At 42.1% G+C, this 25,201-nt stretch overlaps 1 protein-coding gene and 2 long non-coding RNA genes across 3 annotated transcripts in view; 1 reads left to right on the top strand and 2 right to left on the bottom strand.

The window, feature by feature from the left end:
* The window catches only part of LOC149970442 (uncharacterized), a 126,527-nt gene that overhangs the window by 29,565 nt on the left and 71,761 nt on the right, over positions 1–25,201 (top strand). The window lies entirely within an intron of this gene.
* LOC149970445 (uncharacterized) lies at positions 1,555–11,270 on the bottom strand. Its single transcript, XR_016493378.1, has 2 exons — positions 4,178–11,270; positions 1,555–4,075 (listed from the first exon to the last, which is right to left on the bottom strand). It is a non-coding gene; the product is annotated as an uncharacterized LOC149970445 (long non-coding RNA).
* Positions 16,520–21,107, bottom strand: LOC149970444 (uncharacterized). Its single transcript, XR_016493458.1, has 2 exons — positions 16,779–21,107; positions 16,520–16,579 (listed from the first exon to the last, which is right to left on the bottom strand). It is a non-coding gene; the product is annotated as an uncharacterized LOC149970444 (long non-coding RNA).

Raw genomic sequence — 25,201 nt, 5'->3', positions numbered from 1 at the left:
CCAGTCAAAAGTTTGGACACACCTACTCATTCAAGGGGTTTTCTTTATTTTTACTATTTTCTACACTGTAGAACAACAGTGAAGACATCAAAACTATGAAATAACACATATGGAATTATGTAATAACCAAAAAAGTGTTAAACATATCAAAATATATTTGAGATTTGAGATTCTTCAAACCCTTTGCCTTGATGACAGCTTTACACATGCTTGGCATTCTCTCAATGAGTTCCAACAAAATCTGAGCACTTGTTGGCTGCTTTTCCTTCACTCTGCGGTCCAACTCATCCCAAACCGTCACAATTGGGCTGAGGTCGGGTGGTTGTGGAGGCCAGGTCATCTGATACAGTACTCCATCACCTTCCTTGGTCAAATAGCCCTTACACAGCCTGTAGGTGTCTTTTGGGTCATTGTTCTGTTGAAGAACAAATTATAGTCCCAATAAGTCCAAACCAGATGGGATAGCATATCGCTGCAGAATGCTGTGGTAGCCATGCTGGTTGAGTGTGCCTTGAATTCTAAATAAATCACAAACAGTGTCACCAGCAAAGCACCCCCATACCATCACACCTCCTCTTCCATGCTTCACGGTGGGAACCACAAATGCGGAGATCATCTGTTTACCTACTCTGCGTCTCACAAAGACACGGCAGTTGGAAGCAAAAATCTAAAATTTGGACTCATCAGACCATAGGACAGATGTCTAATGTCCATTGCTCGTGCTTCTTAGCCCAAGCAAGTCTCTTCTTCTTATTGCTGTCCTTTAGTAGTGGTTTCGTTGGACCAATTTGACCATGAAGGTCTGATTCATGCAGTCTCTTCTGAACAGTTGATGTTGAGATGCATCTGTTACTTGAACTCTGAAGCATTTATTTGGGCTGCAATCTGAGTAGTAGTTAACTTATCCTTTGCAGCAGTAACTCTGGGTCTTCCTTTCCTGTGGCGGTCCTCATGAGAGCCAGTTTCACCATAGCGCTTGATGGTTTTTGCGACTGCATTTGAAGAAACTTTTAACGTTCTCGATTGACTGACTTTCATGTCTTAAAGTAATGATGGACTGTCGTTTCTCTTTTCTTAGTTGAGCTGTTTTTAACATAATGTTGTCAAAAGTCTAGGTAATGCTGGTAAGGTGGAGTCAGGCGCAGGACACAGAGATTAGTAACAACCGTAACTTGACTCAAAAACAATATTCCATGAAGGAGACAAAACAATCCAGTTCACAAAACGAGACAACTTAACAATAACAAACACGCACAAAATCAAGGGGGAAACCAGAGGGTTAAATAGTGAACAATGATTATGGAATGGAAACCAGGTGTGTACAATGAAGACAAAACAAATGGAAAATGAAACGTGGATCGGTGGCGACTAGAAAACCGGTGATGTCGACCGCTGAATGCCGCCCGAACAAGGAGAAGGACCAACTTCGGCGGAAGTCATGACAAATGTGGACTTGGTCTTTTACTAAATAGGGCAATCTTCTTGTATACCACCCCTACCTTGTCACAACACAACTGATTGGCTCAAACACATTAAGGAAAGAAATTCCACAAATGAACAAGGGACACCTTTATTTGACTTGGCAGGTCAGTTCAGAACAAATTCTTATTTACAATGATGACCTACCCTGGACAACGCTGGGCGAATTGTGTGGCCGGATGAGAAGCAGCCTAGATTTGAATCAGGGACTCCAGTGAAGCTTCTTGAACTGAGATGCAGTGCCTTAGACCACTGTGCCAGTCGGGAGCCCTCATGAAGCTGGTTAATAGAATGCCAAGAGTGTGCAAAGCTGTCATCTAGGCAATGGGTATCTACTTTGACAAATCTCAAATTTTAAATATATTTTGATTTAATTAACACTTTTTTGGTTATTTCTTGATTCTATATGTGTTATTTCATAGTTTTGATGTCTTCACTAATATTCTACAATGTAGAACATAGTACAAATAAAGAAAAACCCTTGAATGGGTAGGTGTGTCCAAACTTTTGACTGGTACTGTACATTTATATTTAGTTTATTTATCAGACGTTCTTATCACAGCATGGTGCTATCTGATTTCTAATACCAATGCAGGGTGAAATGGGGGCCACAAAATGGGAACTGCTCTAAAAAAAAATGTATAGAAAAGTATTTTGTATTTAGAAAATAGTGTAATTCAAATGACAAAATACTCAGAAGTAATACATATACTGGGGAGAGATATAGAGCGTGAGAGAGAGAAACTGAGGGTCTGAGAGGGAGATTGAGAGAGGGATGAAGGGGAAAGGCAGAGAGGGAGGGAGGAGATGGGGGTCCTCATCTCGACAGGGAGCTGCTGCTATCAAAAATGTTTCTGATTGCTTTGGCACTATCTTTGAAACTATACGCTATTTTTGAAAAACTCTACACACTAACCTCAACCTTACACCAAACCAGAAAAACATTATAAATCTAATATAAAATTGCAAAAGTAAACAATTCTTGCAAAACTCTTCAAACGCTTTTAAGAAATGGTATTTTTGCATCAATACAGTACACACAAACCATCATTTGAATAAGCACACGAAGCACCAACTACTCACTGAAAGTATAAATGAAAAACACTTTTGCTTTTTCTGTGTGCAGGGCATAACAGTTTGCAAGAAAGTTTTGTCATAGATGTAGCAAACACACATACACACAGGTATCAAAATGTGTAAAGTATGGATGTGTATTCCCGAACATAACACACTATCAATACAAACATTTTTCTAACACTCCTCAAACAACAAAAGCGCAGTAGAAGAAAACAAAAACATTTGTGCTAGAAAGAAAATAACAGAAAAAAATGGCCTTCTTTATGGGTCTGGCCGAAGACTTCATCCACATCACATGTGATGTTGTCTTGAGCTAGGCAGCGTGAAAGTATCGCCTGGAGTACCGTATCCATGCCTGACATGACCCCTGATCCATGTCTCCACAAGCCTCCTACATTGCCTGTAGAAGGGGTATGTGTTGGTGGGGCTGGCGATCATACACCTTCCAACGCCACGCAGAGAAGAATTCTTTAATAGGATTCAAGAACGGAGAGTATGGGGGAGAGATTGAGTGCGATGAAAAGTGGGTGACCTGTGAACCAATTGTGGACCACAGCAGCCCGTGGAAACTAGCATTGTCCCAGATGATAACGTACCTGGGCTGCTCAGGGCCCCTGGTCATTAGGGATTAGTCTGTTGTGTAGAAATGTGATTATATGTGCAGTGTTGTATGGACCTAGGATTGCATGATGGTGAAGGATGCCGATTTGACTAATAGCCGCGCACATGGTTTGTTGCCACCACATTGTCCCGGGACGTTGATGGTGGCACGGTGTCCGATGATATTTCTGCTGCGGCGCCTTGTTTTTGCAAGGTTGAAACCTGCCTCGCCCACATATATTAACTCATTATCTGCTTCTAGCTCCATGACACTCTGAAAGAGACTAGACAAAACAATGTAGCACAGTACGAAATGACAGGGATCAGTCAGTATGATGTAGCACCATACACTTCCAGATCCAGTGCCAAGTATAGTTAACCTCCACATATTCACATCTCAGTTGTTTTACACGGTCTGAGTTTTTTTCCAAAAGGGACTCTGTATAGCTGCTTCATCTTAATTCTATTCCGTTTCAGTGGATGAGACGGTGCAGAGAGACTCACTCTGTTGACGTTTTAGAATTTGGAGTTATCTGCCATTATGGGGTCCTGCAGTTTTCTGATTCTGATCAATCAATCAAATGTATTTATAAAGCCCTCCTTACATCAGATGATGTCACAAAGTGCTGTACAGAAACCCAGCCTAAAACCCCAAACAGCAAGCAATGCAGGTGTAGATGCACGGTGGCTAGGAAAAACTCCCTAGAAAGGCCAGAACCTAGGAAGAAACCTAGAGAGGAACCAGCCTATGAGGGGTAGCCAGTCCTCTTCTGGATGTGCTGGGTGGAGATTATAACAGCCGGACAGGAAGATCAAGTCAGTGATGCAGTTATTTGCAATGGCCATGTTTACAATGCGGGTCTCCTGCTCTGGGGTGAACAGTCAACCTCTTCCACCAGATACTGGTTTTCTTGCAGTTCTGTAAAAACATTTGAATGGTTTTAGCGATAGATCCTTCTCATTATGAAGGTACAGTACATATTACTGTGCCAGTAAGACTACAGCACTTACAGTTACTTACCGGTTCTCATTTCAAAATATCCGGATGATGCCTGCAACAGTATAGCGGCTCACATTTGGTTGAACCCGTTGCCCAGCCTCCCTCATGCTCATCCTGTGGTTGACAACATAGTCAACCACAGTCGATCTGAATTAATCAGTTATTGTGTTCCTGACTCCCCTTCCTCTTCCCCATCCTCTCCCCCTGTCCTACTTCACCTCTTCCTTCTCCTCATCCTTGTCCTCCTCCTCTAGTTCTCACCCCTCTTGCTCTCTGTCCAATATTGTTATCCAAACCAAATGTTTACCTGTGGCTTATTTATAGTGCTCAAGCTCTGGCTTGTAAGTTAACTTTGTATCTAAAGGTGTTGTCACATTTATTTAACTAGGCAAGTCAGTTAAGAACAAATTCTTATTTACAATGACAGCCTAGGAAGAGTGGGTTAACTACTTTGTTCAGCGGCTGAACAACATATTTTTACCACGTCAGCTCTGGGATCCAATCAAGCAACCTTTCAGTTACTGGCCCAGCGCTCTAACCACTAGGCTACCTGTCACCCCAAATGTGTAAATGTGGAAAGGCAATTGGTGATATAGTGTACCAATGTAGAGACCTATTTTACAGTTTTGCTAGAAGTGTGTTATTAAATTGCAAACTGAGTGTAAAGCAGTGAGTTGGGTTTACAGTTTTGCAAAAAGTGTGTTATACAATGACAAACTGAGTGTAAAGCAGAGACCGTACATTCCGTTTGGCACACTTGGTAAATGTATTGGCTACGAGTATTAATGGTTTCAGAGATAGTGCTTCATGAATCACTATGAGTGTTTAAGCATTCAGAAAAAACTGTATGCTGGGGAAATGTTTTAAGATGGTCATTCCGAGGATCATTCAGCTACTTGATTTTGAATTTCAGGATCCCTTTTGGTATCCCCCAAAACTAGTTGAAAAAAAAAAAAAAAAAAAGGTCATCCAATCAGAGAACAAAAAACAAAACAAAATCAATAATTTAATCAAAAAGGAAGCAGGGGCAAAAACAGGACCGGGAACTGGGGCTGCTGCAAGTTCCGGGTCGATATCTGGGTCTGTAGAGAAGAGGAAGGACAACATGAGGAGCAAGCAGACACACAAGGGAGCCTTAGACCCAGAGGTCAAATGTTGCAATCCCCTGTGTTCCACTCGCTCAGGGTGAAGGTCTGGTGATTGGTCCCTCCTCCATGCCTCATCTGGTGCTGGGCCTGGCCAATGGGATCTAGATTGGTGCTTGGGCTGGTGCTGGATCTGCAGAGGAGTGGAACGACAACCTGAGGAGCAATCATACACACAAGGGAGCCCTAGACCCAGAGGTCAAATGTTGCAATCCCCTGTGTTCCACTCGCTCAGGGTGAAGGTCTGGTGATTGGTCCCTCCTCTGCACCTCTTCCAGTGTTCTGGTCCGGTGACTGGGTCTGGTGCTGGAACCAGGACTGGTGTTGGATCTGCAGAGGGGAGGAAGGACAACCTGAGGATCGAGCAGGCACATCTTGAAGCACAAGACTCGGAGGTCAGTGATGGTACTCCCCTGTGGCCTGCTCACCCCATGTGTAGGTCTGGGGATTTAGTCCTCACTCCGCCCCTCTTCTGGTGATGAGTGGTTCCTGGTTTTGTGAGAGGAATAAGTGTAGAGAGAGGAAGGGGGAAAGGGATGGAGACGGAGCAGGGGGTGGTGGAGCGTATGTCCATTGGCCTGGGCTGGTGTTGGAGGAGGAGCGATGCTGCGGCAATGGTGGACGCTGGAAGACAGAGGGAGCAAGCAGGGCTAAGACCCACCTGGCCACAGAGCACTCACAAGCAGTTGGTAGGTGTGTTCAGTGCGAGTGCCTCCGTGGGGGCAGGTCTCCTCTATACGTACCTTGTGCCATCTATAGATGTATTCCCTAGTGGGGAGGCAACCATGAAAAGTCGTCTGGGAAAAGTCCTTCTGTTCGTTGTGTTGCCAGTGTCATGATGATGAGTTATTTGGGGTGGGGGGTCCAGGTCTGGTGTCGGACATGTCTTTGCAGATTTGGATGAGGGCCTTTAGCGGGTTGTTTGTGATGGGGGTTCTTGGCTGTTCACTGTTCACCTCCCCACTGACTGCCTGGTGAAACCCTGTACTGTCTTGGTGATGGAATGGGGGATGACGGGAGGGGTGAATGCAGTTCGTTGGGTCTGCGGGGACTGAGGCTGGCTGGTTTGCTGCTGTGCAGGATCAGGGGCACGGAGGGCTAAGGGATGTGGATCTGGGTTGCTAAGGAGTATGGGGAAGGAGTCAGGGGCAGTACATGATATCATAGGAGCCTTCAGGGGCCATTGGTGGTGGGAGTGGGGAATCAGGGACAGTAAGGAGAAAAGAATGAGCGATCAGAGGAAGTAATGGACTGGGAGGGGGAGATGGTTTCTTGGAGGGTATAGGGGGATTGGCGGCTCGTGTTTGCTGGCATCTGAGTTTTGGTTCTGGGGAGGTCTCTTGGTCTGGTCTCTTGTTGGTCCATTGTCTGGTCTTTTCCATTTGGGAATTTTCGTCCAGTTTGGGTCATCGTCGTCATCTAAGACCTGGAGTTGGGTGGTGAGGGGCTTTTCTGGTTGTGTGACCTCTTTCGAAGCCGGTCCCCCTTTGCCCAGGATAAATCCGTGATTTCTTTCTTGCCAAATTCGTCTCTTATTTGAGCCATTGAATTGCAACTCCACCTTGTCCCTGTACCTACATTTCACTTGTTTAATTTCCTTGCGGAGGGAATAGCTACACTGTTTATATTCAGACATATTCCCAGACCTCTTCACATGGTTAAATGCGATGGATCGCGCTTTCAGTTTTGAGCGAATGCCGCCATCCATACACGATTTCTGGTTAGGGTAGGTTTTAATAGTCACAGTGGGTGCATTTCCAATGCACTCACTGAGTCAGCGTGTAGGTCGAACATTTTCCAGTCCACGTGATCAAAACAATCTTGAAGCTTGGCTTCCAATTGGTCGGACCAGCATTGAATAGTTCTCATTGCTGGTACATCCTGTTTGAGTTCCTGACTATAAAACTGGAGGAGCCAGATGGAGCCGTTGTCGGATTTGCCGAAGGGAAGTTAAAGTAGCAGTAGTTGCGGAAATTAGAGTAGCAGTAGTCGAGGATATTGCGCATGCGCATAGCGCAATCAATATGCTGGAAGAATTTAGGTAGACTTGTTCTCAAATTTGATCTCAAATTTGCTTTGTTAATAAGAGGTTTTAATTAATGGTGTCTCTGTGTTGCACAGAGGACACAGGACACATAATTTCTATGTAATGGTGCCAATTTTGTTCTGTCACTAAATATGATCATATCTATTTTACAGTTAAAAGAAGTTGTTTCATAATTAGATGTGTACTATATTTAGAAAGCATATGAGTCATTTCAAGCCCTTTTCATCAACTTTTGTTGAATAGGAACTACATCATAAATTATATTTTTACTGTGTACTTTGGCTTGTGCCCTCAAAAGTGAGTCCACATCAGCAATTCATTTTTTTAAATACCACCAAGGTTAGATTTTAGATGTTTTTGGAGTATACAGCATTATTAGCTATTGTTTATGGCCCTCTCATTATAAATCTTTACTTTTGGGTATGTCTATTTAGGTGGAAACCTACATTTTAGATTACATTATCTATTACTAAAGAAGTTATTGTTTTTTTACTGTATTTTTGTTGTAAATGACATGTTATATAAAGGCTCAGACATCTTTTTTTGCGATTTTCACTTGTTTTTGAGAAACTTACCCCAAACAGCAAATCACTTCCTCATCTTCGTTGTGTTGTACGGGGGCATGGAAAAAACAAGAACAAAGTCTTCAAAAACACCTTTTAGAAATAGGTCCTTTTAGAAACAGCAACGCTTTCAGTATAGTGATGCAGGCCTTTATATATTGTACATATGAAATTGTGTCATTCCGAACTTCAAGTCTATTAGACAGGTAACTGCCCAAATAAAATAAACACTTGAGTAAATGAGTAAACCAAAGTATATTGAAAGCTAGTGTTTCCACACAGGAAGTTCTTGACCCTTAACTATGCCAAAGCGCATTGCCCTATTAAGATGCTTTATGTTGGTGTTTCCTTTATGTTGGCAGCTACCTGTAGTAGCAGGTTACATGGGAAACTAAGATAAGAGGATTCCCTAAGGATTCTTTGGCAAGGGTAATGGTTCTATGTGGTACCATAATGACTCAAATAACCCTTTGAGCACTTCAATGGTTATTTGCAGTTCAGAATAAAAATGTTTTCCTTCTTTTTGTGATAACTAAAACGTAGAGGTCGCGGCTCGCTAGAATATTTTGGGGTGTGGCTTGCGTACAGCTATTATTTTGCAACCGTGAGTAAGAATGTGATTCCAGTTGATCTAATGTGTTATGTCATGCCAATCATTTTATATGTGTTAGATATGGAAGTTGGCTGCATGAAGTAGAAATCTGGGACACAGTGGATGTGGTCGGAGATGGATAAGTGTCATGGTAGCTGTTGCTTTACAATGGAGATTGTGACAGCTGGTTAATTGGTGTCCCTTAAGTAGGCAAGAGCAAGATGTATGTCAGGAGAAGTGCGGTATTACCATAAGGAGATGTATACTTGGAATAGGGAGGAGGAATGGAGGGGAAAAGAGAGGCAGAGGAGGTTTATGAGCAAGAGGGCAATCTTGAGTCGGTTAAAAATGGCTGAAAAAAGTGAGACGGTTTGTTAAAGAAGAATGGTAGAAAGTGTAAGCAGAGTAAACTGACGACAGGAGAACTAGAAGGGAACGAGGTATCGGAGGTGGTAGGTGTGGTGAAGTTCTCAGAGCCCGAGGCTTTCACAGAGGGTCAGGATAAAGATTAGTCTGTGACAGTAGGTTTGAAGTTTTGGGAAAAAGGGTAGCCTTGCATTTTGGCTGATCAATTTGTGGTTTCAGGGTGGGTGAAAACAGAGTTGGGTGCTGTGGAATCAGTGAGGGTAACCAAAAGTGGTCTTGTGATAATTGCTTGTGTTTCTGCTGGTCAGAGAGAGCAGGCGCTCCGCATTAAACAAATGGGGGCAAGAAATTGTAATTGTTTTGCTCTCAAGAAAAGGGTGCCATTGAAAGGTCTGATTACTGGGGTAGTGGTAAATGTGAAAGCTGACCAACTGAAAGGGGCAGGGTGGCGTGAGTGGGGAAACAGAAGACGTTGTCTGTTCTTTTGAGTTTTGATGTTGAGTCTTTGTCCGACAACGTAATGTTAGGATATATAAGTTATCCTGTACAAGCTTTTGTGCCAAATACATTACGTTGTTACAGGTGTCAAGCTTATGGACATGTGGCAGCAGTGTCTAGGAGGGAAGTTCCTAGGTGTGAGAAGTGTACAGAAGGGCATGAGAGAAAGGAATGTGTAACATTGGGGGAAAGTATGTGTTAATTGTAGGGGTGCCCATGGGGCTGGGTTTCAGAAATGTCAGGTGTGAGATAGGCAGGTTGAGTTCTCCAAGGGTTAGAGTAGTGCAGACGTTGTCATATGCTGAGGCAGTGAAGAAAGGAGAGGAAGATGTGTCAAGGGGGAGGGATCCTGAGAGGAGTGGTGTGAGTAGTAGATCTGTACCAGTACAGCGGGATAAACTAGCAAGTAATATATGTTTCAGTATGATTGGATTTGTAGCATTTAACAATGGTTATCAATTGTACTGCAGGGATGGAATGTAAGTCGCAGAAAATTGAGGAAGTGGTGACAGCTGCAGAGAGGTATTTGGGTGTGCGAGACTTGATGTCAGAAGAGTTACAGGGTGTGTTAAGTGGTGGTGTCCCATCCTTTCAAGCTGTTGGCCTGATGTTGGACTAAATAGTATTTATTTATGTATTTTTTATTTATTTAGCGAGTGTACTGTTAGGTCGTAGTTAATTTGTTCATTTTTTAAAAGGTTTTTAAGCAAAGTGTAAGGGAGTTATGCTCCAGTCTAGTAGGTGGCAGTAACGCAACATTTATTGGAAGCCAATCGCTGTTATACCTCATCGAAGACGAAGAAGAAGAAGATGAATTATAAGTTATATATGACTATGGCCAGTGATGGTGTTTTGTGAATGATTCATATGTTGCCTTGTGTCACTTGAGAAGAGTTGACTAACTCAGTAGTTTCCAATTCTCTCCAAAGGGACCCCCAACTGTACCATAGCTAATTCAACTTGTCAATTAAAACAATAATGACTCCTAAGAGTTTGTACTAATATAATATAGCTAACCAGAATTAAAAACCATGTAGGGTTCTTCAAAAGGATCTAGAAATAACCTTTGATTTTATAGAAATATTACAAAAATTAATCTTCTCCAGCACCACCCCAACATCAACATATGTGAAATTGGTGAATTTCTAGTAAAAAAGACTTTTTACGTGTTTATAATGACATCATCGATATGCGTCGTGATTTTAACCAATTATGAGGAGGCATTGCCAACTAATTGTCTACTAATTGGATGATGATATCATTGGAAACGCTTATCTTTTTTTACGACAAAACAGAAAAGCACCATTTTCACATACTGTATGTTGATATTGGGTTGGTGCTGGAGAGGATGAATATGAAGTTGAAAAATGTAGCAATTTCTCTTTCAGGAAGGTTCTTTATAGAACCTTGGGAAAGTTTTTTTTTTATAGCACCAATTGAATCAGGTGTGTTAGTGGTGGACTGGAAAAGAAGCCGGCACACTGTGTAGAGAAACAGGCTGCATTATACTCAAATTAGACAGCACTGAATATTATGTTGCTATATCTCTCTGTCCTTGTATTTTTTTTCTCGCTTTGCACAGGAACTGGAGAATCTTTTCATAATGTCCTCCCACAATGGTACCTGTCCTATCCAGATTACCCTACTCTCCCTTCTCTGACAGCTGGAACTGCTAGCTAATAATTTCACCCTCTTCCTTGGCTGTTAGCTAGCTAGCAACAAATGCAATTAGAGTTACAACAATAAATACATCAAGATAGGTAGTTAGCCAAGTGAATTAAATATCACCAGCTAGCTAAATTCATATTAGCTATCTATACAATATGTAACAATCGCTAGCTAGCGAACATTACGTTAGCAGCTCATTTGAGTTAGGCTGCACACAAAGTTCCTGTAGCTATAATATACAGTGCCTTGCGAAAGTATTCGGCCCCCTTGAACTTTGCGACCTTTTGCCACATTTCAGGCTTCAAACAGAAATATATAAAACTGTATTTTTTTGTGAAGAATCAACAACAAGTGGGACACAATCATGAAGTGGAACGACATTTATTGGATATTTCAAACTTTTTTAACAAATCAAAAACTGAAAAATTGGGCGTGCAAAATTATTCAGCCCCTTTACTTTCAGTGCAGCAAACTCTCTCCAGCAGTTCAGTGAGGATCTCTGAATGATCCAATGTTGACCTAAATGACTAATGATGATAAATACAATCCACCTGTGTGTAATCAAGTCTCCGTATAAATGCACCTGCACTGTGATAGACTCAGAGGTCTGTTAAAAGTGCAGAGAGCATCATGAAGAACAAGGAACACACCAGGCAGGTCCGAGATACTGTTGTAAAGAAGTTTAAAGCCGGATTTGGATACAAAAAGATTTCCCAAGCTTTAAACATCCCAAGGAGCACTGTGCAAGCGATAATATTGAAATGGAAGGAGTATCAGACCACTGCAAATCTACCAAGACCTGGCTGTCCCTCTAAACTTTCAGCTCATACAAGGAGAAGACTGATCAGAGATGCAGCCAAGAGGCCCATGATCACTCTGGATGAACTGCAGTGATCTACAGCTGAGGTGGGAGACTCTGTCCATAGGACAACAATCAGTCGTATATTGCACAAATCTGGCCTTTATGGAAGAGTGGCAAGAAGAAAGCCATTTCTTAAAGATATCCATAAAAAGTGTCGTTTAAAGTTTGCCACAAGCCACCTGGGAGACACACCAAACATGTGGAAGAAGGTGCTCTGGTCAGATGAAACCAAAATTGAACTTTTTGGCAACAATGCAAAACGTTATGTTTGGCGTAAAAGCAACACAGCTGAACACACCATCCCCACTGTCAAACATGGTGGTGGCAGCATCATGGTTTGGGCCTGCTTTTCTTCAGCAGGGACAGGGAAGATGGTTAAAATTGATGGGAAGATGGATGGAGCCAAATACAGGACCATTCTGGAAGAAAACCTGATGGAGTCTGCAAAAGACCCGAGACTGGGACGGAGATTTGTCTTCCAACAAGACAATGATCCAAAACATAAAGCAAAATCTACAATGGAATGGTTCAAAAATAAACATATCCAGGTGTTAGAATGGCCAAGTCAAAGTCCAGACCTGAATCCAATCGAGAATCTGTGGAAAGAACTGAAAACTGCTGTTCACAAATGCTCTCCATCCAACCTCACTGAACTCGAGCTGTTTTGCAAGGAGGAATGGGAAAAAATGTCAGTCTCTCGATGTGCAAAACTGATAGAGACATACCCCAAGTGACTTACAGCTGTAATCGCAGCAAAAGGTGGCAGCAAAAGGTGGCGCTACAAAGTATTAACTTAAGGGGGCTGAATAATTTTTCACGCCCAATTTTTCAGTTTTTGATTTGTTAAAAAAGTTTGAAATATCCCATAAATGTCGATTCTTCACAAAAAAATACAGTTTTATATCTTTATGTTTGAAGCCTGAAATGTGGCAAAAGGTCGCAAAGTTCAAGGGGGTCGAATACTTTCGCAAGGCACTGTATTTACTTATTTGCATAGGTTCTTCCACAGCCTCCGTTTTCTGAGTCCTTAGAAAAATGAAATATTGGGCAATCTTCCCGAAGTTTCCGGTGATAGCAAAATGCAGCCAGCCATGAGGATCATTGGAGGACTTCCACCAGACTGACTGGTCTTCCAATATGGCACCTGGTGCAATTGCTAGGTGATTTGTGACACAAAATTTTCTACAAGCACTCTAAACTGAACCTTTTTAAATTATTATTTGTAGAACCTTGTGAAAGGGTTCTTTACAGCACCCTACAGGTCCCATTTAGAACCTTATGAGCATGTTTCTTTATTGAACATTTAAAAAAAGGGTTTTATATAGCACCAAAAAGCGTTCCGCTATGGTTACAAGCCAAAGAACCCCTATATGGGTTAAAGTTTGGAAAGACACAATATCATGTGTACAACATCTAAAGACCTGCACCACTATACTGAGAGCTTTGCCGTTTCTAAAAGAACACATTTCGATGTTTTTGCAGCCTTTGTTCATGTTTTTTCAGGGACCACATACTGCACATTGAGGATGAGGAAGTGATTCGCTGTTTGGGATTAGTTTATTGACCCTTATTTAACATGCCATTTATATTAAAACATTTTGATTTGGTAGTAAAAAATAAAACTTCTCAGTAATCAAACATTATTTTCTAACATAACATAACATATCATACTTAATGGAGGTACAAAAAAAAGTAAATAATGTCTGTTTAATGTGGCCAGGCTGATGTACTTGATGAGGAGGGCAGTGAGTGTCAAGCTAACATGCACTGCTTTTTCAACATGGTGGCCAAGAAAGTAAGAGTGCACAAGCTGAAACTTCATTTTAGTTGTCATCTAGCTAACTTTCTGAGGTCACAGCAGAGTCCTGTGGTGATATGGAGAGCTGGTGTAACCTATTCATATCCTCTGGACAGCAGATGGCATTGCTAATGATGACCTGTACTACAGCCATGATTCACACTCATGAAGAGCAATGGCTCCCTGGAGATTGGGCTAATGATTGGACTCGAACCCAGGTCTCCTGAGTGCCAGCCCTCTGAGATAATGGTTCACTGAACCACTTCTATTACAGAACACCTAAGATTAACTGAACACTCATATAATTCTGGATAAATCTGACATCATATACTAAAGCATATTATTGATTGAATATGAACATGAACTTTTTTATTATAAAAAAAGGTTCCTGTTAAGGCATTGAGATCCCATTCAACATTCTGACTGTGAGTTGTGGGTGCAGAGAACATGCCAATGGTTAAACACAAATACATTTCCACGTATTAATGTGGATGACATAGTTTTTCCTTGATCTACTGAACCGTAGGTACACATAAAGTGTTTAAAACAATAAAAAATGATTTAAGGAAATGTCTCTCGCAGTACTTGAGGCCGGGTGCAGCGTGCACTGCACCCGGCCCACCACAGGAGTCGCTAGAGCGCGATGGGACAAGGAAATCTCGGCCTGCCAAACCCTCTCCTAACCCAGAAAACACTGGGCCAATTGTGCTCTGCCTCATTGGTCTCCCAGTCATGGCCAGCTGTGACACATCCTGGGATTGAACACAGGTCTGTAGTGACACCTCAAGTACTGCGATGCAGTGCCTTAGACTGCTGTGCCACTCGGAAGGCCCCTGTGCATTGATTTTAACAAACAATTGGTCCCCCCAAAAAATACAGCCCTCTGTTGAATTTCAAAATCCCGATGTGGCCCTCGAGCCAAAAGGTTTGCCCACCCCTGGTATAGGAGGATGAGTACACTCTAGGGTACTTTGGGAAGGGTGATGGTTCTATGTGGAATCATAATGACTCAAAGAACGGTCCTTTGAGCCCTTCATTGGGTCTTCACAGTTCACAAAAGTTTTTTATGCTGTTTAGTGATAACAAAAATTAAGAGTTGGCGGTAAATTAGAATATTTTGGGGCGTGGTTTGAACACAGCTCTTTTTGTGCAAACATGAGTTAGAGTGTCATTCCAGTTTACCCAATGTGTTGTGTTATGCTATTTTGTGAATATTATGACTATGGCTAACAATAGTGTTTTGTGATAGACTCAAATGGGTTCTTGTTTTAATTGATAATTGGTATCTACATCAGTAGTTCACTGTTTGTTTCTGTTTCAGAGCTGACTCGCCTGATTCAACTTGTCCATGAACACAATAATAAAACAGTGTTTAACAATATACTATGGTTAACCCCCTCCCAAAATAACCCTGTATTATTCTTAAAGAGGTTATTTCTACAACTTGTGAGCTTGAGAAAGGTTCTTTATAGGACTATTCTCCATAAAGGTTATATAAATAACTATTAAAAAGGTTCTGTATTGCCCCAAAAATGTTTGCAACCATAGCTGAACCATTTGCTATATAGAACCTTTTTTTAATAGTTATTTATGGAACCGTAGGAAATGGTTCTTCAAATCACCATAAAGGTTCCATTTAGAACCGTATGAGAGTGTCTTCTTATTTGGCACTGTATGGAACCATTTGTTTTAAGTGTGTAATATCAACCAAGATATGACGTCATGTAACAGAGAGAGAGGACTAATAATAAAGAGTCCCAGGCTCTCTCTCTCTCTCGCTCTCTCTCTCTCGCTCTCTCTCACTCTCCAATAGGAATTCTGATGAAACCCCTCGCTGCAGTTCCCTCTCTGTTTTTTGGAGGCACAGAAAAGGGAAAGTAAACTAGGCAGACAAAATAGAGTTGGTTTCTTTCCCGTTATAGTCCCTGTTATTAGACTGAAAAACTCAAATAAATGTAAAGTCCTTCTGATGGAGGAACATAACGTTCAGTATTCAAAATCACCCCCCAAGTTACTGAAGTAGAGACCACTGTGTGCTTGCAACATCAGTCCCCCCCCTACAGTTTTAAAAAGCTTTAACACTTCAAAATCTACTCTGCACCCCAATAAGCTTTAAACCTGCACAATTTTCTACACCAACAAGGGGGGTGTGAACAGTTTGTGTCAGAACAGTGCTTGTGCCTATAGACGTGGTGCACAGACGCTCACGTGCACGTTGCGTGTTCCCAATGCTGGAAGGGGGGCCCGAGTGACAAAGTTTGGAAACCACTGGTCTGCAACACCTTATAGAACAGTCGTGTTAAAGGAGATTCTGCATTTAGGCGTAGCCTACAACAAACCACTGCACAGTAGTGCAAGCCATCCCCTTGCATAGATACACTGACTCAGCTGCAGTTAATTCCATCTACATTTCCAGGCAATGCTGGAATCAACTTCCACTCCCTATGGAGAAACTCACTGGAAAGTGGAATCTCACTGGAATTTAAGTGGAATTGACCCCAACTCCGACCTCTTTCTCTGTGGCGCTGGCCGCCCATGCTAAATAGCTCTGTGCTCTAAGAGATAGACAGATGTGATTCTTTGTCCTTGACAGACTGTGTTTCCCAAAAGCATCGTAGCACTAAAGATAATCTTCATTTCATTGAAAGTAAAATGAACTAAGGATGATCTTAGTGCTACGATGTTTTTGGGAAAATCAGCCCAAAACAGCAAGAATGGAGGAGGAGAGGGAGGACACACATACTGTGATGATCGTCCTGTAATCTCTGTCACCTAAACTAAAGCCAGGCTTTATAATGAATAACCAGACATTGGAAACAGTTAATGATTTCTGAGAAGTACATTTGTTCGTGTAGGTAGCAATGTCCTTTCGATTGACGATCGTCTGTGAAAGAGAGAAGAAACATATTAGACTTTATGGTCATACAGCCAACAGTTGGTTAGTGTGGGCAACATCTTCTTTTACGGTGCCAGGTATAATACACATTCTAATCATGTACATACTGGTCAAAACTTACAGCTATAATGTGTTTCACTATCAAAATGTTGAGGTTAAGCAAAAATAAATGTATATGGATACTTACCTAGTTTATTATTGAAGAGGGGTTTCTGTTAAATTCCTGTTCAGAGAATTGAACCGTTTGGGCTACATGAATGACTTTTACTCTCACGGGTGGTCAAAAAGTACTATCTTAAAGCCATGCCACCAATAGGCCATGCCTTTGGATTACCCAAACATGGGTTAATTCTTGTTTTAATTTCCCTTTTTCACATATTAATATATAAATAAGATTGAGAACTGGCACAGGTCTTGCGAAGGGACCAACGGATCAGTGGGGTGGGTATCCCGGGAAGTGGGGGGGATGACGGCCAAGTGCAATTTTTACATGGACGACGTCAACATTTAATGCACCAACCTGTTATCTGTCTACAGGACCCTGGACAGGACTGACTGGTACGGACGAGCCTCTGGGGCGAGACTGAACAGAGACAAGACAGAAGCCCACTTCGGACCATGGGCAGACCCAGACTTGACCAGACTACCACTGACAGTTAAAATGACTGACATTAGGGGACTGGGGGTAAAGTGCGACCGGGAGGGAGGAGGAAGCGACAACTGGAGGGGATCCTGGGGACTGTACGACAGAGACTGGGTTTTGGTGGATTTCGACAGCTGACTTTTGAAGGCAAGGTTTCAATCATTAATTAATCATTAATCAATTATCCCCCCACGAACAACTCTTTTAGCTCTTCAACGGATGCAGTTTCACTTCCTGTGGGGAAGCAAGTAGGAGAGGCTGAAGAAAGAGGTAGTCAAGAGACCCAGTTCCAAGGGGGGGGTCCTGGGAAGCCGCTACACAGTGTTACATCTCACACTTGCCACCTTCCCGGTCAACAACAAGACCCAGGACCTCGCACGGTTCTGGCTGGGTTCTTACCTCAGGACCTTGAGGCTGATCTCAGTCTCTTTCCTGCTCCCCACACACTATGTCCAGTGTGTCCAGTTTGCGGGCTTGCTACAGGCAAGTGACCTCCCGGTCATGGCCGTTATGCACACCCAGGGCATGGCGAGGACACCCACGTGCCCCCGACCAGGCTACGGCCAAGATGAGTCGGTGGGGCACTTGCTCTGGGAGTTCAAAGGCCCCCTGATCTCCCCGTGTCTGCCAGCAGGGGAGGACCTAACGCCCCAGCTCGTGCTGTATGAGGTGGGCCGAAGGCCTATTCCACCTAAGGCCTTCACCAAGCTCTGGCTACCCTCACGTGTCTGAAGGATGCACTGTGGTCCTCCCGAAACCTGCTGGTAGTGAAACGATTAGAGACGAAACGACCCAACTGGCTGGGTCAAAAATAACACAACGTGTGTTCTGTCCAATTATTTACAAAGCATTTTCGAGAGGGCAGCTGTGTGTGGATGTAGCTAACTGTTTCTGCTCGCTCTCGCTTTCTCTCTGGGATGTTCACACACATTATGTGTCCCGTATATTCAGAGACCCTATCTCCAGCCATGAGCCACCCTCGATCCCACCAGGGAGGATAGACAGGAGATTATCATTTCACAACAGCAGCTAAAGCAGAAGCCATCTCTTCTGATGTAATTGTCTATCTGGGCAGCAGGTTACAGAAACAAGGGACACTTGGAGAGCCAATCTTGCTGTAATTTTCTTTTGTGAAATTAAGTAACAATAATACATTAGTTAAAACTATAACAATGAGTCTAGGATTCCCTATTGGATCTGTCCTGATGTCAATCATTATCCTGAGGAAAACCATAAACCTGGAGACCTGAATACCTCATCTGATGACATCATAGGCGTCACCTTCATGAGCCCCTGAGCTCCGCTCTATAACCATAACAACCAGAACACGGTGACCCAAACACATCAGGCACACGGGACTAATACTGCGTTCAAAAAAACGGTGAACTCCGAAATCTCACTTCCAAATTCAGTGCGTTCAAGACAACTGTGAACTAACTCCAACTGGACAAAATAGTTTTGGACGGTCATCCAACCTGGAATTCCAACTCTTGAACTCGGCCTCTAGAGCTCAGACTTTCCGACCTGAACATCACTTGGGTCATGATATGACCTCATATTTTTCAGAGTTCCCAGTTGTCTGGAACTCACCATGTCACACAGCGACCATGGCGACAGCAACCAGACAGCATGCCACACGCAGCAGGCGGGCGGGGCTGGTAAAATCAGGTCCCTGTCCTCAATCCGGAAGCAACATGTTTAACGACTTTATAATTGAATCTGAGAAGATCCCAACTACATGTGGAAGCATGGTACACGTCAATGTTACTGTAACTGCACTATATGGCATCACTATACATTGGAGAGGACAGTTGCTATAAAGTCAACAGGCTATTTCTTGCACCAGTGTTTTACAGCATGTGGCAGGGATAAGGTATTATGGTGAAACCAGACTGAACACCGCACCCATTCATTTAAGTTTAACCAGGCTAGAGACAAGAAGCCGTAACGGGAGTGCCAGAGCTAGCATTGTGACCCATTGTCTTGTAAGCCTTAGCCTCCGACCAGCCCTGGACTACTCTAGAAACTCATAGTATCCGTGGGCTTCACAAGTAGTGCTAAAATGATCAGATTCATCGTAGAATTGAATGCTGTGTGCTCTACTGGCCCCATTCCATCACAAATTGGGGCCACAAAAGTCCCAGCTAGCCCAGGGCTCTCACATTCCATTCATGTTGAACCACAACTCCACAACTTCACAACTACAGCAGGCAAGCTCTATGGACACTATGTTCCCATGGTAACATCACTCACATGTTTCAGTGCTCATGAAACTCGGGAAGCAATGTGAGTCAGCAGGGTAACTAGTGGTACTCTCACCTTCTTCAGTCACAGAAATAGGAAATAGAACTCCGATAGAAATATTGCTCATGTCTCCCATTCTCCATCCTGACCTCGTCCCCGCATTGTACAGTTTATGTAAATTGGGGAGTGTGCATGAGAGAAGGGGTGTGCATATCTATCCTATAGGAAGGAGGCGGTGAGAGAGAGTGGTTGGAAGAGACCGCCCTGTCGGTCTATTACTCCACCTCTTTCTCTCACTCTTTCCCCTCCCTCCATCCCTCCCCACGCAGGCACAGATAAGGTTCTCCTATAGTTCCTCCAGAGCCTATCGGGTAATAGCAGAAACATATTCTCTCTCGCTCTCTCTCTCTCGCTCTCTCGCTCGCTCGCTGCTGACATAATGCTCACAGGCTCAGCGGTCCACAGGGAGGGTGGGGGAATCATGGTGAACTGAAAAAGTTATATTAATTAACTTTCTTTCTTTTCTTTGCTCCTTCTCTTTTTTTCCCCTAATGCTTCCAGTTCCCTCTCCTGTTTTACTGTTGGTAGAGTTCTTTGCCTGATTCCCCCTCTACCAATATCTCACTGTTTCTCTGTCTTCCTACTTACCATTTTATCTGCACTCTCATTTTCTCTCTTTTTCCTCTACTATTATCATTTCTCTCTGCTGCGTGTTGTCAGTGGTGTTAAAACAAGTACTTGTCTGGATAGAAGCTCTGTCTTGCAGCTCCAACATGTTTTTAACAAAAGTACCTGACAGCTGCACATTTGTCTTGGCATCCACTTTTGAAAGAATTCCATCCCACCCCTCTGCATCACTCGCTTCTCTGCCTCTCGTTCTCGCTCCCTCACGTTCCAATTATCTCTCGCACTCAGCCTTTTCTCCCTCTCTTTCCTTTCTCTCTATTTTGCTCTCTCTCTCTCATTATCTCTCCCATTCTAACTATCACTCACTCACTTTTTTACTCCTTTCTCAGCTATCTCCCTCCTACCTCTTTTCTCTCTTTCTCGACCCCTCCTCTTCTTATTCCGTCTATTCTCTGCCCCCTTCTCACTTTTCTCTTTATTTCCCCATTTCCTATCTCAAATAGCTAATTTTCTCTCTCTACCACCCTTGTCTCCCTTGCTCTCTGTTCTTCTCTCCTCTTATCGCTCTCCTTTCTTACCAGCAGGTTGATATTTATTGTCATGAATCTAGCCCTGGAGGCAGAACTGAATGATTCCTGCTAGATTGGCCAGCTGCAAAGTCAAAATTGGCTATATTGTAAAATCAACCACTTTGACGTAAAGTCCCCTGTTTAGGGAGCTGTGTGGTTCTGGTACTGGTTCTGACAGACATTTTTGCTTATAAATTGATCTGTGGACACCATATATCAAAATGGCTTGCATTGAGCAGTAGCCCTGATTCTCAGACACAAGAGTGAAATTTATGAAGCAGGATGTGAAATCTGACACCACTTGAAGCTGGAATGTCGCTCCTACCATTTCATTCGCTCTTCCAACTGTCCATCAATTCCTGGCTGAAACCTACTTCACAGCCACTAACAATGCCTGGAATCCTTACATCATAATGCAGCAGGAGAGAGTGGTTTCGTCCTTGTAGCACATTCAGAGATCGATTTAAAGCCAGTAATCGAAAATAATTCATAGATTTTCAATCACTTTCTGTTTGTCATAGATTAATATTATTAATATGAGACGAAATGTGAGTTCCTAAAGAGTTCAGAATGACGAGCTATAGCTCTGTCAGACGTTTACAGCGATGGAGGCAGACAGACATTTTGATCCAGAGAGACTTTTAGAAAATATGCCCATTTTCTCCAACACTAAATATACAAATATGTATTTTACAGTCATAAGGAAGGTGAAATCTTATAGTCAGTCGTTTTATACATTGATTATACTATATTTCAAAAAATGCAAGTCAATTGAAGCCTTATTCATACAGTTTTGTTGAATAGGAAATACATCATAAATATTTCCTATTTTCCTATTTGTATCATCTTTGTACTGTGTACCTGAGTTTGAGTCCTCAAAAGTGACTACACCTCAGCAACAATTTTATTTTCCAGAAAGGTGAGTTTTGAACCAGTATGCAGCATTACTAGTTATTGTTTAAGGCCCTCTCATGATAAATAATTACTTTTGGGGATTACGTAGATTACATTTTCAATTACATTTTGTTACATTCAAGAGGATTTAATGAAAACAAAAATTATCCTTTTTGTCTTAATTTAAGGTTAGAGTTAGGCGTTAGGGAAAGATAGCAATTTTACTGGGGGTGGTCCAAAATAGGGGAGGGCTGTTAAACTTATTTTCTTGCTTTGGGGAGGGTTGTGTGTTTTTTTTATTGGGCACAGGGGAGGGAAGTGCGTTTTTCCCCCCTGGTTTACATTCTCTCTTTTGCAGATGTTACTATATAAATTCTTTCATCCTAGCCAAATGTGCTTCCATGCGCCTCCCCTATATCAAGGTGTTTTAATACTTCCCTTATGCACTACGCTTTTCCGTGTGCTATATTTTACTATATACCACAGGTCAGTGTAGTCTACCAGTCTAACGGTCCATCCTGCCCTCTATCCACCATTCATAGTGACAATAGTGGTAGGTGGATCGTTTGTCCAGATCTGCAACAGACTAACGAGGAATAATACCACACATAAAAACATTACAAGCTGCATCAGTTTTTAATATGAATCGACAAGAATAAATAGGAATAGTTGAAAGGCAGTTGAAAGGCCAGGTGCATCGTTATACATGAAAGAACAGTGAAGACATGAGACACACAGCTCAAAAAATCTCCCCTGTTGATCTTGTTTGGGGACAATACAATTATAATACCTAGATTAGCCTACAACACCACAATGTAATGCATATTTACATGATTGTTTTCAAGTGAATACAACATTCTAGTTAGCTAGCACTACATTTTTTTTTACCTTTATTTAACTAGGCAAGTCAGTAAAGAACAAATTCTTATTTTCAATGACGGCCTAGGAACAGTGGGTTAACTGCCTGTTCAGGGGCAGAATGACAGATTTGTACCTTGTCAGCTCGGGGATTTGAACTTGCAACCTTCCGGTTACTAGCCCAATGCTCTAACCACTAGGCTACCCTGCCGCCATAAAATGTGGTGAAAGGTTGACTAGAGAATAGTTCAACAGTGTTGAACAAATACATTTCTTACAGAATTAAGAAGAAGCAAGAGAGAGAGAAAGAGAGAGCTGGCTATATTACATAGCTAACATTGAATTTGGCTAGCTAGTTTAGCCTACTCAAACAGAGAAGGATGCTATATTAGCAAGCTGGCTATGGCTATCCAACACTGGAACTATTTCAAGTCAAGATAAGCATTTGGTTTTATTCATTTATTGCCACCGAGGCCCGTGTGTGTAACTGCTAAACTGCTTGTTGCTGACTGTACACTGTACTGCATGATTGTAGCGGGTTTACTAATGCCTTAGCTACAGTATGTTGACTATGACGTGACAACGATGTAGGCTGTGTGCTGTTAGCGGTCATGATATGAAGGTTTGGCTTGGAAAGTTTTTTTTGCCTGGTCACATACGTTCATAGTTGTGAACTGAAGTCCACAGGCGAAGGGAAAAGATGAGAGGGGGAGAGCACCTAAATAGATCCAAGAAGGAATTATAATAAAACCTGTTTGTGATAGGGGGCAGCATTTTCACTTTTGGATGAATAGCGTGCCCAGAGTGAACTGCCTCCTACTCTGTCCCAGAAGCTAATATATGCATATTATTATTAGTATTGGAAGGAAAACACTCTGAAGTTTCTAAAACCGTTTGAATGATGTCTGTGAGTATAACAGAATTCATGTGGCAGGCGAAAACCTGAGAAAAATCCAACCAGGAAGTGGGAAATCTGAGGTTTGTAGTTTTTCAAAGCTTGGCCTACCAAATACACAGTATCTATGGGGTCAACATGCACTTCTTAAGGCTTCCACTAGATGTCAACCGTCTTTAGAAACTTGTTTCAGGCTTCTGCTATAAAGGAGGGGGGAATGGGAGCTGAATGAGTCATGGGTCTGGCAGAGTGTCTCAGGCTCGTGATGCGCGGTCCAGACAGAGTTAGCTCTCGTTCCAGTGCTTTTCTACAGACAATGGAATTCTCCGGTTGGAACCTTATTGATGATTTATATTAAAAACATCCTAAAGATTGATTCCATACATCGTTTGACATGTTTCTACAACCTGTACCGTAACATTTCAAGTTTTTGTCTGGGCGTAGTGCTCGCTCCTCAGGAAGTTGGATTACTGGGCTGAACACGCTAACAACAAGTGGCTATTTGGACATAAATTATGGACTTTATGGAACAAATCATTCATTTATTGTCGAACTGTGATTCCTGGAAGTGCATTCTGATGAAGATCATCAAAGGTAAGTGAATATTTATAATGTTGTTTCTAACTTCTGTTGACTCCAACATGGCGGATATTTCTTTGGCTCTGAGCGCCGCACTCAGATTATGCTTTTTCCGTAAAGTTTTTGTTGAAATCTGACACAGCGGTTGCATTAAGGAGAAGTATATCTTTCATTCTGTGAATAACACTTGTATCTTTTAATAATGTTTATTATGAGTATTTCTGCAAAATCACTGAATGTTTTGGAATCAAAACATTACTGCACGTAATGCGCAAATGTAAACTGAGATTTTTGGATATGAATATACACATTTCGAACATAACATACATGTATTGTGTAACATGATGTCCTATGAGTGTCATCTGATGAAGATCATCAAAGATTAGTGATTGATTTTGTCTATATTTCTGATTTTTGTGACTCCTATCTTTGGCTGGAAAAATTGCTATATTTTTTTGACTTGGCTCTGACCTAAAATAATCATATGTTGTGCTTTTGCTGTAAACCTTTTTGAAATCGGACACGATGGGTAGATTAACAAGAAGTGTATCTTTCATTTCCTGTATTGGACTTGTTAATGTGTGAAAGTTACATATTTCCCCAAAATATTTTTGAATTTCGCACACTGCCTTTTCAGCAGAATGTTGTCGCTAGCGGAACGCCTGCCCTAGAAAGGTTAACAAAGAGCTGTTTGTATGTGGCTGCTATGAAAGTGAACTGTGTTTGCATGTGATAAGGGGTGTATTCTGGGAAAATGCTCCAAGGTTTCCCTTAGCCCTTAGCTGTTAAAAAATAAAAAAGTAAATAAATGAAATTGCAGCAGGTCAAATTGTCCAGAAGAGGCTGTCTATCATAGCCTACACCCAGAATTCACGCATCAGCTCCATTCTCTCACACCTTGCGTGCCTGCTGCTGAGGAGAGAGAGAGAGAGAGCAAGAGGAGACTTGGCCTAGGCTACTGCTGATTGTGAAGATGGAGGCCTTTTTCATTGAAGTAAAACAAACATTAGAAGAAAAAGAGCATGCCTATAGCGAAAAGCCAACAGGGGGAATTTAATATAAGTTTTAATATTGTAGTAATATTTAATATTGGACTAAGATGAGAAGGCTACTGTGTTGCTCCCTATTCAGGTAGGATGAAATTTTGGAACTTACATTTATTAATAATCATTTGTATTTTGTTTATTAATATTATTGGAAATCATTGTTATTATTGTAATCCTATGTATTAATCGAAACCAGTTCTTTAAATATGCAAAACCTGTTTTGTGTAATTCTGTTGAGACATTTTTCATTGGCTA

The sequence above is a fragment of the Oncorhynchus mykiss genome, chromosome 29, assembly GCF_057628025.1.
Source record: "Oncorhynchus mykiss isolate SJ-2025 chromosome 29, ASM5762802v1, whole genome shotgun sequence".
Taxonomy (NCBI): Eukaryota; Metazoa; Chordata; class Actinopteri; order Salmoniformes; family Salmonidae; genus Oncorhynchus; species Oncorhynchus mykiss.
This window is presented reverse-complemented; position numbering and strand designations above follow the sequence as displayed.